Source organism: Parambassis ranga, chromosome 16, assembly GCF_900634625.1.
Source record: "Parambassis ranga chromosome 16, fParRan2.1, whole genome shotgun sequence".
Taxonomy (NCBI): Eukaryota; Metazoa; Chordata; class Actinopteri; family Ambassidae; genus Parambassis; species Parambassis ranga.
In genome coordinates, this window is record NC_041036.1 from 2,432,014 (window position 1) to 2,443,180 (window position 11,167).

An 11,167-nucleotide genomic window follows, 5' to 3' on the forward strand; every position below is an offset into this window, starting at 1 on the left:
TGCAGTAGTACATCATTAGCTCCTCTCCGGGCTCAGAGTGCAGAGCTGTAGGAGAGGGAGATAAATCAACATTTTATAGCTCCTCGGGGCTCCATGGATCAGACTGAGCTCTGCAGCGAGAAATTAAAGGCTCCTTAATGGGCCGCACAGCTGAAACATATTACAACTACTGTATCTGAAAACACCGCGGCTTCCTTGTATATATATTCTCATACGGGCAGAAAGAGGCTCTGGTTGTGACATCAAAACAACACAGGGATGCTTGACTGTAAATCAGAGAGGGGGGGGGGGTAATATGGCTGCTCAGGCTGACGTAAATCCATTAGAGTAAATGTAGTAAATCGAAGACTGAGAGATGACAGACGTGTTGAAACAGATAACAGACGTGTCGCAGCTCCACCAGGAGGCGGCCATGTTTGTCAGACCACACAAGCATAATGCAGAGGTGAGACTTACTGATGACTTGAGCTTAAACCTCCAGCTCCTGACAGTGTCTGTTTTTTGTGAGTAAGTTTGAACTTATCAGCCATAAATATAAATATCACTGAAATATGGATGATTTTATGAGACAGAATTTTGGTCTAATCCAACAAACCAAGCAGACACACAGCAGTACAGTGTGTGGTGTAGCTGCAGAGCACACAGGGTGTCCATGCTGACCCCCCTGTGCACTGCTGACACCTCCTGCACCGGACACCTCAGACCTGGAGCACAGAGAAATGGAGAAATGGTCTGATGGTTCTGTGACGTCATATGTGTGGCGGGGGACACTTGGCACCAGGATTGAAAGGACCATGTTCGGGTCCTGCCCTTCCTGTGGACGTTACACACAGCAGACCATGGTCACCCTTTCAGGGGAGTGATCTCCATTTTACAGCTAGATGATGCTCGGTTTAGAAATGGTTTGAGGAACAAAACCAGTTCAAGGTGTTGACCCAGATCTAATCCAGCCTCCAGCTGATCAGTGTATGTGGCTGTAGAGTTCCTCTGGCTCCAGCCTTCTTAGCACTGGATATATTATGTATAAAAGCAGGTGGATGCCATAAGAGTTGTAGCTTTGTGCTCTGTCTTCTGTGCCCTCTGTTTTTCTTCAAATAGCACTTACCCCCGCAGTCAGCTAGAACCGAAGACACTGCTCAGAGAAAAAAAAGTTAAACATCCTCCAAGAAACTCATTCAAGTGCATTTGTCTTTTGTTTTAACACTTGAATGCACCATTACCTGGACGACTCTTCACAGACACTTGTGTTACACATGTCCTGGAAGCAGCGGGTTGTTCTATCTAGGTCACACTTTCAGACCACAGAGGTCTTTTCTCTTCCGTGATTAAAGATTCAGCGCCCACCCTCTCCTCCCGATGCACAGTTAAAAGCAAATACGCTGCAATTCATGTGGAGAAGATTCCAAACAGCACCTAGCTTGACCACCTGTGTCACACCGAGGGTGTCCAGTGTGTTTCCCCTTGTTAGCATCACAGAGGCATTCTGCTCAGCGGTGTCTGGTAGGTGAGGCAGCAGCAGAGGGACATGACATGAAGGTCATCTCGACGTCTATGGCTCCTTCATATCGATCTATTCACGTGTGCTCTTAGCTGCATCTGAAATCACCCCATAGTCCCTGTATGGTCAAGTATATGTGGTGCCATATGGTAGCTTAGTGAGAATGATTAAACCCTGTATGGTTTACTCCCCAATCCCAAAACTCCACCCACCTTTTTTGGCTGCTAGACATGACGTGACTCCTCCTTATCTAATAAACCATTTTTAAGAAAAAATATTTCAGGAGTACTTTATACCTTTCAGTTGTGTCTTTGCCCTGTCCACTAACATGCGCAGGGTATATGATCTATACTGCAGCCAGCCACCAGGGGGCAATCCAGATGTTTTCACTTCACTTTTGGGTAGGTGCCATGTCATCCATGTTTATTGACAGTCGATGTTTCATACACAGCGTCACACTATTGCACACACACGTCTGCACTCAATCCAGCTTAATCCCAGCATCTTTGCTGTCCTCCAAACTGCTAGGTGTCTCATCAGACCCCATTCAGACCCTGTTCAGACCCTGTTCAGATGGGGGTAGAACTTTTTCTTTCTTTTTTTTGGTCCAGGACGCACGTACATTCCTTTGCAGCTGTGTCAAAAATAATCTCGGGGCAAATCTTCTGAAGTTTAATGGATGTTTACACACGGCTTTTTATTGAGACCCAGATTCCGTCCCTGTGAACCTGTAAGTAGGATGTCGCTAGCCGCATTTGCGTTTAGACTTTAGCCAGATTTCAGCAAAATCCGGCTTAACCCACCTACGAGAAGTGGATCCAACCAGACTGAAATCAATCCAGCTTTAACCGGATTTGCTCTGTTCAGATTGAGAGAAAAACAAACAACATGGACATGGCCTGAATCCGGCTCTAGCTGGATTAACTACACAAGTCTGAAAAGGCTCTTAGTCCCTTTGTATATCCTGTTTGTTGTGTTCTAACCCGACCCCATTATTGATGCATAGTGACGGTTAGTGTTTCCAATTAAACACATTAATTAAGTTATGCATTCCAGAGACTATAGCAACATTAGCAGCTGGCTGAGCTAATCTAGCTGTTGCATTAGCAATTTAGCCAGACACTGATGGCTTCTTACATGAATATAAAGGATCTTAGTGACAGTCAATAGACAAGTCTCCTTGAAGTAGCCTTATTGTCAGTTAAAATGTGGAAATGGTGCTTAGTTGTTTCCTCATTAAAGCGAACCTGTACTCTTGCTCCCCAGGTTTTGTAATTGAGATTAATCCAAATGTCCAAATTTGTCAGTTGAATATTTTTTGTATGTATTCTTTAATTTAAATTCTCCAACCTGTTGCCAGTTCATGAAGAGTTTCCCATTTCTTTTTGCCTCTTTCAGAGGTTGGCAGCATTTCTTCTTGGCTCCTGTTTGCGGGCTGCATACAGAGCAGCCAGTCAGCGGCGCAGGAACACCTGCGCTGTCAAAGAATTATGAGCAGAGGACACACTGAGCTGCAACATGACAGCGTTTGGAGTGTACAGGGTGCCACCTACAGAAACTCTGACACAGCAGCATCGCAGAAATGATTATGAAAGCAAAACACAAGGCAGGACTTACAGCTGTAGGAGACCTGTCTACATGTGCAAACATAAGATGGATTGCCACTTAATTCAGCCATATTATTGCACATTGATCTGCTTTACAAACCCGAACGATATCTTTTCAGAGGAACTGCTGGCAAGACAAAGCTGAGGCAGATAGTTGGCGACAGCACATTAAAGGTCTCTGTGGTTCAGCGGCCAGCATTAATAGGCTGTCCAGGTCTTTTCTTCCATCAGGTTCCTCTGCACAAAGCTGCATCATTACCACAGAGCTCCCAGCGACCGAGAGCCGGGGTCAGACTTTTAAAGGAAATGGAATTGGTTCCAAACAAAGATATTACTGTTACTCACAACATCAAAGACACAGCGTTCCGGTTTCATGTCATATTTACAGGGCTTGGCTTCCTTTAAGGGCCAGAAATTGTTCTGTGTGTGTGTGTGTGTGTGTGTGTGTGTCCTTCATTTAAAATTCTTTTCATCTACGAGTGGATTTCTATCAGTGATCTTCTGTACAAAGTTCTCTTCCTATGCCGCACTGTGTGTGTGTGAAATTTAACCTTTATTCATTGATGTATATGAACATAATTAACCCTTAATGTTGACATGTTTTCACATCTCCTGTGCTGCCCACACATCAACATGGAGACCACAGACAGAGACAATTTCAACAGTAGACGCTTCGGCCGGCTGTAGAACAAACACCCGCAGGTTGCAGTAATGATTTCTCAGCGGTGATTCCACAGACACGACATGTCACAGAAACTTATATGATCAAACAAGACGATCAGCGTCTAGCATGAGACATTATGTTGTGTTCTTTCATATTTTAGGATGTTGATGGGTTGTGTTTTTCAATTTTGGATTTTGAAAGCATAAAACAACCTCGCAGGTCTGCGTGCTCTCATTGGCCCCCCTTAATATGAAACATGTTTGACATCAGGGAGACTCAGAGTCGACCAAGAGCGGTAAACTCATGGTTTTGACCCATCACACTTAAAGACCTGCTCCTCCACATCGAGAGGAGCCAGCTGAGGTGGCTCGGGCATCTGTTTCAGATGCCTTCTGGACGCCTCCCTGGGGAGGTGTTCCGGGCATGTCCCACTGGAAGTGAAACCCCGTGGGAGACCCAAGTCGTGGTGAAGGGACTATGTCTCTCGGCTGGCCTGGGAAAGCCTCGGGATTCCCCTGGAAGAGCTGGATGAAGTGTCCAGTGAGAGGGAAGTCTGGGCGTCCCTGTTTAGACTGCTGTCCCCACAACCCGGCCCCGGATAAGCGGCTGAAGATGGATGGATGGACACATTATTTGGACAGTCAGTGCTTACAAACCTTAAATTGACCAACACTCTTCTGATCTTTCCTGCCTCTGTGCATAACAAGTCGACAAGTTGACCCGGATGTGTCAGTTCCCTCTGTCCCTGAGTATAGATCTGTACAGAAGCTCTGATGCTGAATATTACACGCTGACCATATTTAATGACTTGAAATGGCCTTTGCTTTCCTGACAGGGGCCACCTGCGTGGGGCTCAGTTCATGGCGGGGATCATGTTGTAACAAAGAGCAGAGCAGAGCAGCCATCATTAACAGGAAGCCTTTGCTCCGGCGGCGACACATCTGACACGGCTCAGCAGTGCAGCCCAGCTAATCAAACACCTGACACGCCGGATCTCATCTCAACACAGAGGGGCCGCCTCTTATTGACAACCCTCTGAGCGCTGAAGGCATTGATCGTTTGTGTGAAGTGTTTCCGTACCGTTGATGGGGATGTTTGTGTGTGCGAGAGAGTCGACCGAGTTGCTCTGACAAGACGCCTCTTATCGTCGACATCTGGATAAATGCCTTTCAGAGCTCCTCGACTCCTCTCTGGCTGCATTCCCCTGCTCCTCTCAGCCCACCCACAGCCTCCTAAAGAGCATCAAAATGTCACACACACAGACGCACAAACTCTGATTTATGGACTCACCGAGCGTAGCTGACTAGGCTGCTACGCCAAATGAACACGTACAGCCCAGAGGAGTGGGCTCATGTCCTCTTTATGTAGCAAGGTCATGCATACATGAGTGTTTGTATGCCACTTGTATGTATGTTCCTGTGAACTCATTAACAGGAACATATCTTGTTAGCGTTTGAACATCACCGGTTCCCTGCATAGTTTAATTAAACCACATTTATTATTAAAAAACCAAAGCATTAAAATCTGACATTTACAAACTGAAGCTTCTGGGTAGTTTTTTTTTTTTTTTACTTTAACATGATATCCCACATTAATATATTTTAACTAAATAGTATAAAAATCAGTATGATCTTCCCTGATGGTAAATTTGTAATAACTGAAATTTACAATGCAAAACATAGATAGATTTAGTTAGAGCATAGACGTTCTGACAATAAACTTGTAAATTAAAACTTAAAGTCTTAAATTTATTAGTTTAAAATTATAAAAGCTTAAACAAAAAAAGATATTCATTAACACTGATGTGGTAAATTTACAAAAAAAAGAAATAAAACAAGTACCGTATTTTCCGGACTATAAGTCGCATACCCAGCCAAAGGATGGAAAAAAAGTGTGACTTATAGTTCGGAAAATACGGTATATTAAAAAACATTGATCATATTCTGTGAAATTATAAAGTCATACAGTACATACAATTTGCCTTGTAGGGCTGATCACCACACTGCATCATCATCATCATCATCATCATCATCATCATCACTTGCTGCTTCTTCCTTATTTCTTAGAGGAAAGAAAGCAGAAAGATGGAAGTGTGACCTTCTTTGCTGTTAGAGGTTTAGCGCCTTTTCTGTACGTCCATTGTTTCTTTCTTTTGCTGTATTATCTATAGTACAACAGCACATTATGCAGTCACATTAAATAGCAATGGGAGACCTTTGAGATGTGGAATGAAACCTCTTAAACTCTAATTAAAGCCACAGGGAGTCATCAACCCCCCTCCTCCCCCTCTCCTCTAAGAAATGAAAACACAACTTTACAGCCACTCGACAGAAACGTAAGGACCTGCTCGCCCACACCGAGCTGTGTCTGCATGTGATGCTGCTGGTCGTTCAGGTGGCAGCGGTCACAGTTCCCCCTTACTGAAGTGTCACAGCTTGGGATCTCATCACATTCCTCATCTCAGCTCCAGTGCCCCCCCACCCCATCCTCACCAGCCACTCTGCAGAAACCCCCATCACACAACCTAATGATGTGGAAGATTGATCTCGACGCCCAAAATAACCCATTATCTAACTGGCAATAGACACATTTTGGAGCCCCGCCACTCCGTCATGTTGTCACTCCGTCCGTTGCTGCTGCGTCTTCTCCCAGGAAGCGAGGCGCCGCTGGGCAGCGTCTCCTCAGTTGCTAAATAAGAGCATTGGTATGAGACGTTGTTAGGACGCAGCAGGAGGACAGTGTGAAGAATGAGAGGGCATTGCACTTGATTAGCTTTTAGTTGCCGTCTCAGAGAGCCGTGCCAGGAACAAGAAGAAGTGCCACACTTTAATTGGTGGAAAAGATTGTTGGTTACCGGGATATTTTTGGCATTTCCTCTCTGTAAAATTTAATTTGTGACATCAATAAATGATGGCAGCCCGTGACACTGAGGTGGTGAGCTCAATGTCAATGTCCAGGAGAGGTTAGACAGAAACACAAAGTCATCAGTGGGGCTCGTACTCTGCTTAAAACACAATCTTGGAGGTGTGCTGGATGAAGGTGTCAGACGTTGCTCCCAGTGGTTGCCTTTCGAAGGTGCAGCAACACATTAACCCTCGCAGTTTGTGCTTGTTGCTACAGGCTGCACGGTACAAAGGTAGCACTTCTCTAACCTCCTTAACAGGGATGTTTGGGCATCCTCTGAAAACAGGGGTGACCTGTGTGCATGACGTCCAAAATTTTTGACAGTTGTATGAAAGGACGTGTTTACAGTGGAATATAGATGGACACCGAGGAGAAGGAAGGTGACCCCCCCCCCCAGCTAGACAGAAACAAGCTGGATTCCAGACAGCTGGCAGCCGATGGATCTCCACCTGGGGACAGCAAATCCAGATCATTTTTCAGGCTCCTCTTATGAAGCCTGCACGAGGGTTAGGAGTGTCGCTCCCAACTCACTCATTTGAGCTTCGTAAAACATTAAATTGTTTAAAAAGTCGTTTCACTGTGTCTTTATAGGTTAGCAGTGTGTGTTGTGTGTCAGTGAAAGTGTGATGTGTAACAGTAATAGTGCAAAGTGAAGCAGCACAGGTCACTCATGCAGAACACGCCCGTCCTCCCACCTCTGTGAAACAGGGGGCGTGTCACTCGTGGTTAGGTGTCGGCAGCGCCCCGCTCGGCCCGTCTGCACATTAAGACTTCTGTTTTCATCACATCCAGGTCAGTGCAACACACACATCTGCATGCAACAACGCCTTCATACACCACGATCCTGAAGATGTTTCGAACAGGAATCGCACGCACATCTAGGCACTTCCCACATCATGTTGTGTATGTAACCCTAACCCTGGTCATAGAAGAACACCAAGTCAGTGATGAGCTCCCCCACAGCTTCAACTATAATCAGCCAGGTTGGCTGAGAAGACGTCATGTGAGGAGAAGCTTGAGCATCTGAGACTTTAGGATCGATACATGTTGACACATTCATTTAGTTAATTGATCCATAAATCGAAGTATCATAAAGTCCTCATACATCAAACAGAAGGTGTGTCGTGATCATAATGATTCTCAGTCATCCAGGTCATCTTCATTCAGATGAGTGAGGTATCTGGAGTTTTCGCTGCTCCTCCAAGCAGCTTCATCAGTTCTGAGGGGATTTTCCAAAGTCTGCATCAGTCTGAGTGCAACGGGGACAGTCGTCGTGTAGGCGGCACCAAAATTTGTTAGTGTGTGAGAGGATCTGGCCCGACCAGTCTTTCACACATGTTTGAATTATTCAGGCCGAGTCTGGACGCAGCTGCAAACACGTGTCGTCAGCAGCCAATGAAAAGAGAGGGTTGGGCACAGGAAACAGTGTTAGAAGACAGGAAGCAGCAGGAATATCAAACCAGCGGCAGCGGGCCGGCTGTCATCAGTGTTAGGTTTAGTTCTTCTTCTTTGAGTTTTTGTGGCGGTTGGCTACACCCACCTGTATCTATACACGCTGTGGCTGGTACGTTGTCTGAATCTATACTCTTACAAATTCATTATGACACTTGTCTTCATTTAAATTGCCCATTTACTGAGAAATCTGACTGCTGTAGAGTTTGTTTATGAGTCTGCTGAGTGCACATTTTTGGATACATCAGGCATCTTTCAGTGTCTCCTGTTAAACCTAAGACAGGCACTTTAAAAAGTGACGTGTCAGATCTACTCGATAACTACAGCTGTTAAACGAACACGTCTCAGTGAATTGATATTAACAGTCTGTATCTGCATCGTATGCTGGAGCAATGAGGGGCTTTTTGTGCGGTGCTGTGATTTGTTGTCTTCTTGTCTGCATGTGAGCGGAGCTGTTACAGATGTTTGTTTCCTGACAGTGATGATATTAACCAGAGAAATTCAACCTGCATGAAAGTACCTCCATCCTGAGCAGGTGTCACATCGGTTCCTGCTGAGAGGAGGTGAAGTTGCATCCCCCACCCCACCCCCCCCCCCCCCCCCCTCTCTCTCCTTTTCACATTTATTTTCAACATCCGTCAGGGTGGCACAGATTTCGGTTGTTGCGCATAAGCCCCCGTCCTCCTGGTCTGTGCGTTTTGGAAGCACGAACGGCGTTCTGTCATTGGCTGGCGGAGAGGAGCGATGCCAGGGCAGACAGGATGAGGACTAGGCTGTCACTGTAAGCAGTCAAGCGCTTATTCATGAAATGAAATTACTCTCTGACAATGGCACTGCTTTGCTTTTGAAGCAGCCAGTCTTTTCTCGACTGTAAATCCTTTGGCTAGCACCTCTCCCCCCGGCCGCCCCCCCGTCCTCGCGGCTCTTTGCCCCCGCTAACTGCAGAAGTGCAAGCCTTTCTTACCTCTGCACAAAGAAACAGGATTTGTCATCAACATTTTCACACTCTTTTAAAAGCCCTGAAGGGATAAAGCAAACACTGATTTGACGATAGCTCCAGCTCCCCCCTTCCTGAATGCATTTACTGGGGAGAGTTAGGGGACTTTAAGTTCTACTCCTGTCTAATTTCCATTGCAAAAGAGAAGTCAAAGTGATTTCCAGCAGAATGCAGCAGGAGACTGGACCCTGTGATTGTCTGACAGGCCTGCGAACTGTCAGCAGAGTGGGAGCAAGCCTCATGAATATCAGGGAAATCACAGCAGCTCTTTTTTTGTGTCATAACCACAGCTATTAGCTATATTTAGTATTTGAAAGCCATGATTTGGGAACGTGTATAAATACCAGAATCAAACAATATTTATTTTATCATGGACTTTGATTAATTTATCTGTAACTGAAGTATATACGGCATCCACCAAAGTTCAGCCACTGGTCCCAGTTATCTCACAACAACATGCTGCAATAATGTATCATGATTCTTTTGGTTCAAAGGCTTTTGGGGTTAAGAAATGAAGTCCATGGGCTGTCAACAAAACCTGCAGTTCCCTCCGTGGCCTCTGGGAGGCGGCTACAAAAATGAGTCGGAAAGTGTCCAACTTCAAAACATTTCAATATATTGACATTAATTTGTGTTTTTTTCACATGATTATAAATGAGTGCTTACACTGTATGGTCAACAGATCGATCAACAGTTTTTAATGACCCCCCGAATGTAAAATGCTAAATATAACAGACCAAAGGAGCTCCTGAGCAACACAGGAAGCACAAGTACAAACAAACAGATGAATAAAGCCGTGAATAGACTAAAAGCAGAAAAAGTAGAGGCAGAACATGGCACAAAAAATCATATGAAGTCCAATCTCCACAGCTGTGTAATCCATCCCTCTGCCTGCTGCAGTGTGTGTGCGGCTCAGTCAGAAGACGTCAGTGTGGGTCTGCTGGAGCGGCGCTCCCTGCTGTGTAGTTAGCATCTGCTGCCTGATGACTGAACAGGTAGAGTCACCGGCCTTAAACCGCCGCTGCCTCCTTTTACCGAGTCCCAGCGGCCGCGTAAAAAGCCCGGGCTCGTGTCTCTGTGCAGTCTCTGTTACTTTGAAAAATGATCAAAGCGCTGTGAGCCAATGAGGGCCTGGAAACAGACAGCGAGCCAAACATCAATTTGTATGAATCAAGCAGCCAATTCTCTCCGGGTTAGGAAGGTTGTCCTCTTCATGTTTCAAAGGGAGAAGTAATGAAGGCAGAAGCCGCTGCTTTATGTGAGAGACTTGGTGTTGGGTCAATTATTGTGACCTAAAGCCGGCACTAAACCAATTAGGACATTAGTACCAGGCTGACAGACCGCTGATGAGGGCTGCAGGAGTTCAGCGTTCGGGTCAGGTTAAGTATCGCACTACACGGTTTCACTTGCTTAGATCACATTGAACTGTGAGTCCACCAGCAGCGATCATCTGCACTGAAGCATCAGAAGACTTAGGCCTGCAAAGACACTGGGATTCACACTAACCTCTGTTGATGGACCCTTCAGTTATAGATTATAGATCATATAAATGAATATGTATGACCCGGAAAAGAGGAAATATGAGGTTAGGTACGTAGCATGTACCACCTGACCTCAGTTGTTACAAACTGGCACTTCAACAACATGTTTTGGATGGTGTTAGCTGCTAGCTTGAAGGTCGTGGCGAGTTAAGTTAATCTCCAGCTTCCTCCTTTTGTGTGTGTGTAGAAGCTGGAGTGGGCTGCTCACTGTATGTTGTGTTTACTACTTGTTGCTCTCAGAATTAAAGGTAGGGTAGGAGATTTTTAAAACTCAGTGAGAGTCAGCCAGATTTCCAAAGTAAACACACGCCCTTTTCTCTTGGAGCTCACCCCGAAGCCACGCCTCCGATCACATGGACGCCCATTACCTGAAGACGAGCTGCGGTCTGTGACATCGGCCATCATGTACGTACCTCTCTGGTGCACGCAGAGCAGGAAGAGAGTGACAACCAGCCAATACTCCGCGCAGGGTCCACCCGGAGGATTGGCTGATGTTTTTAGCGT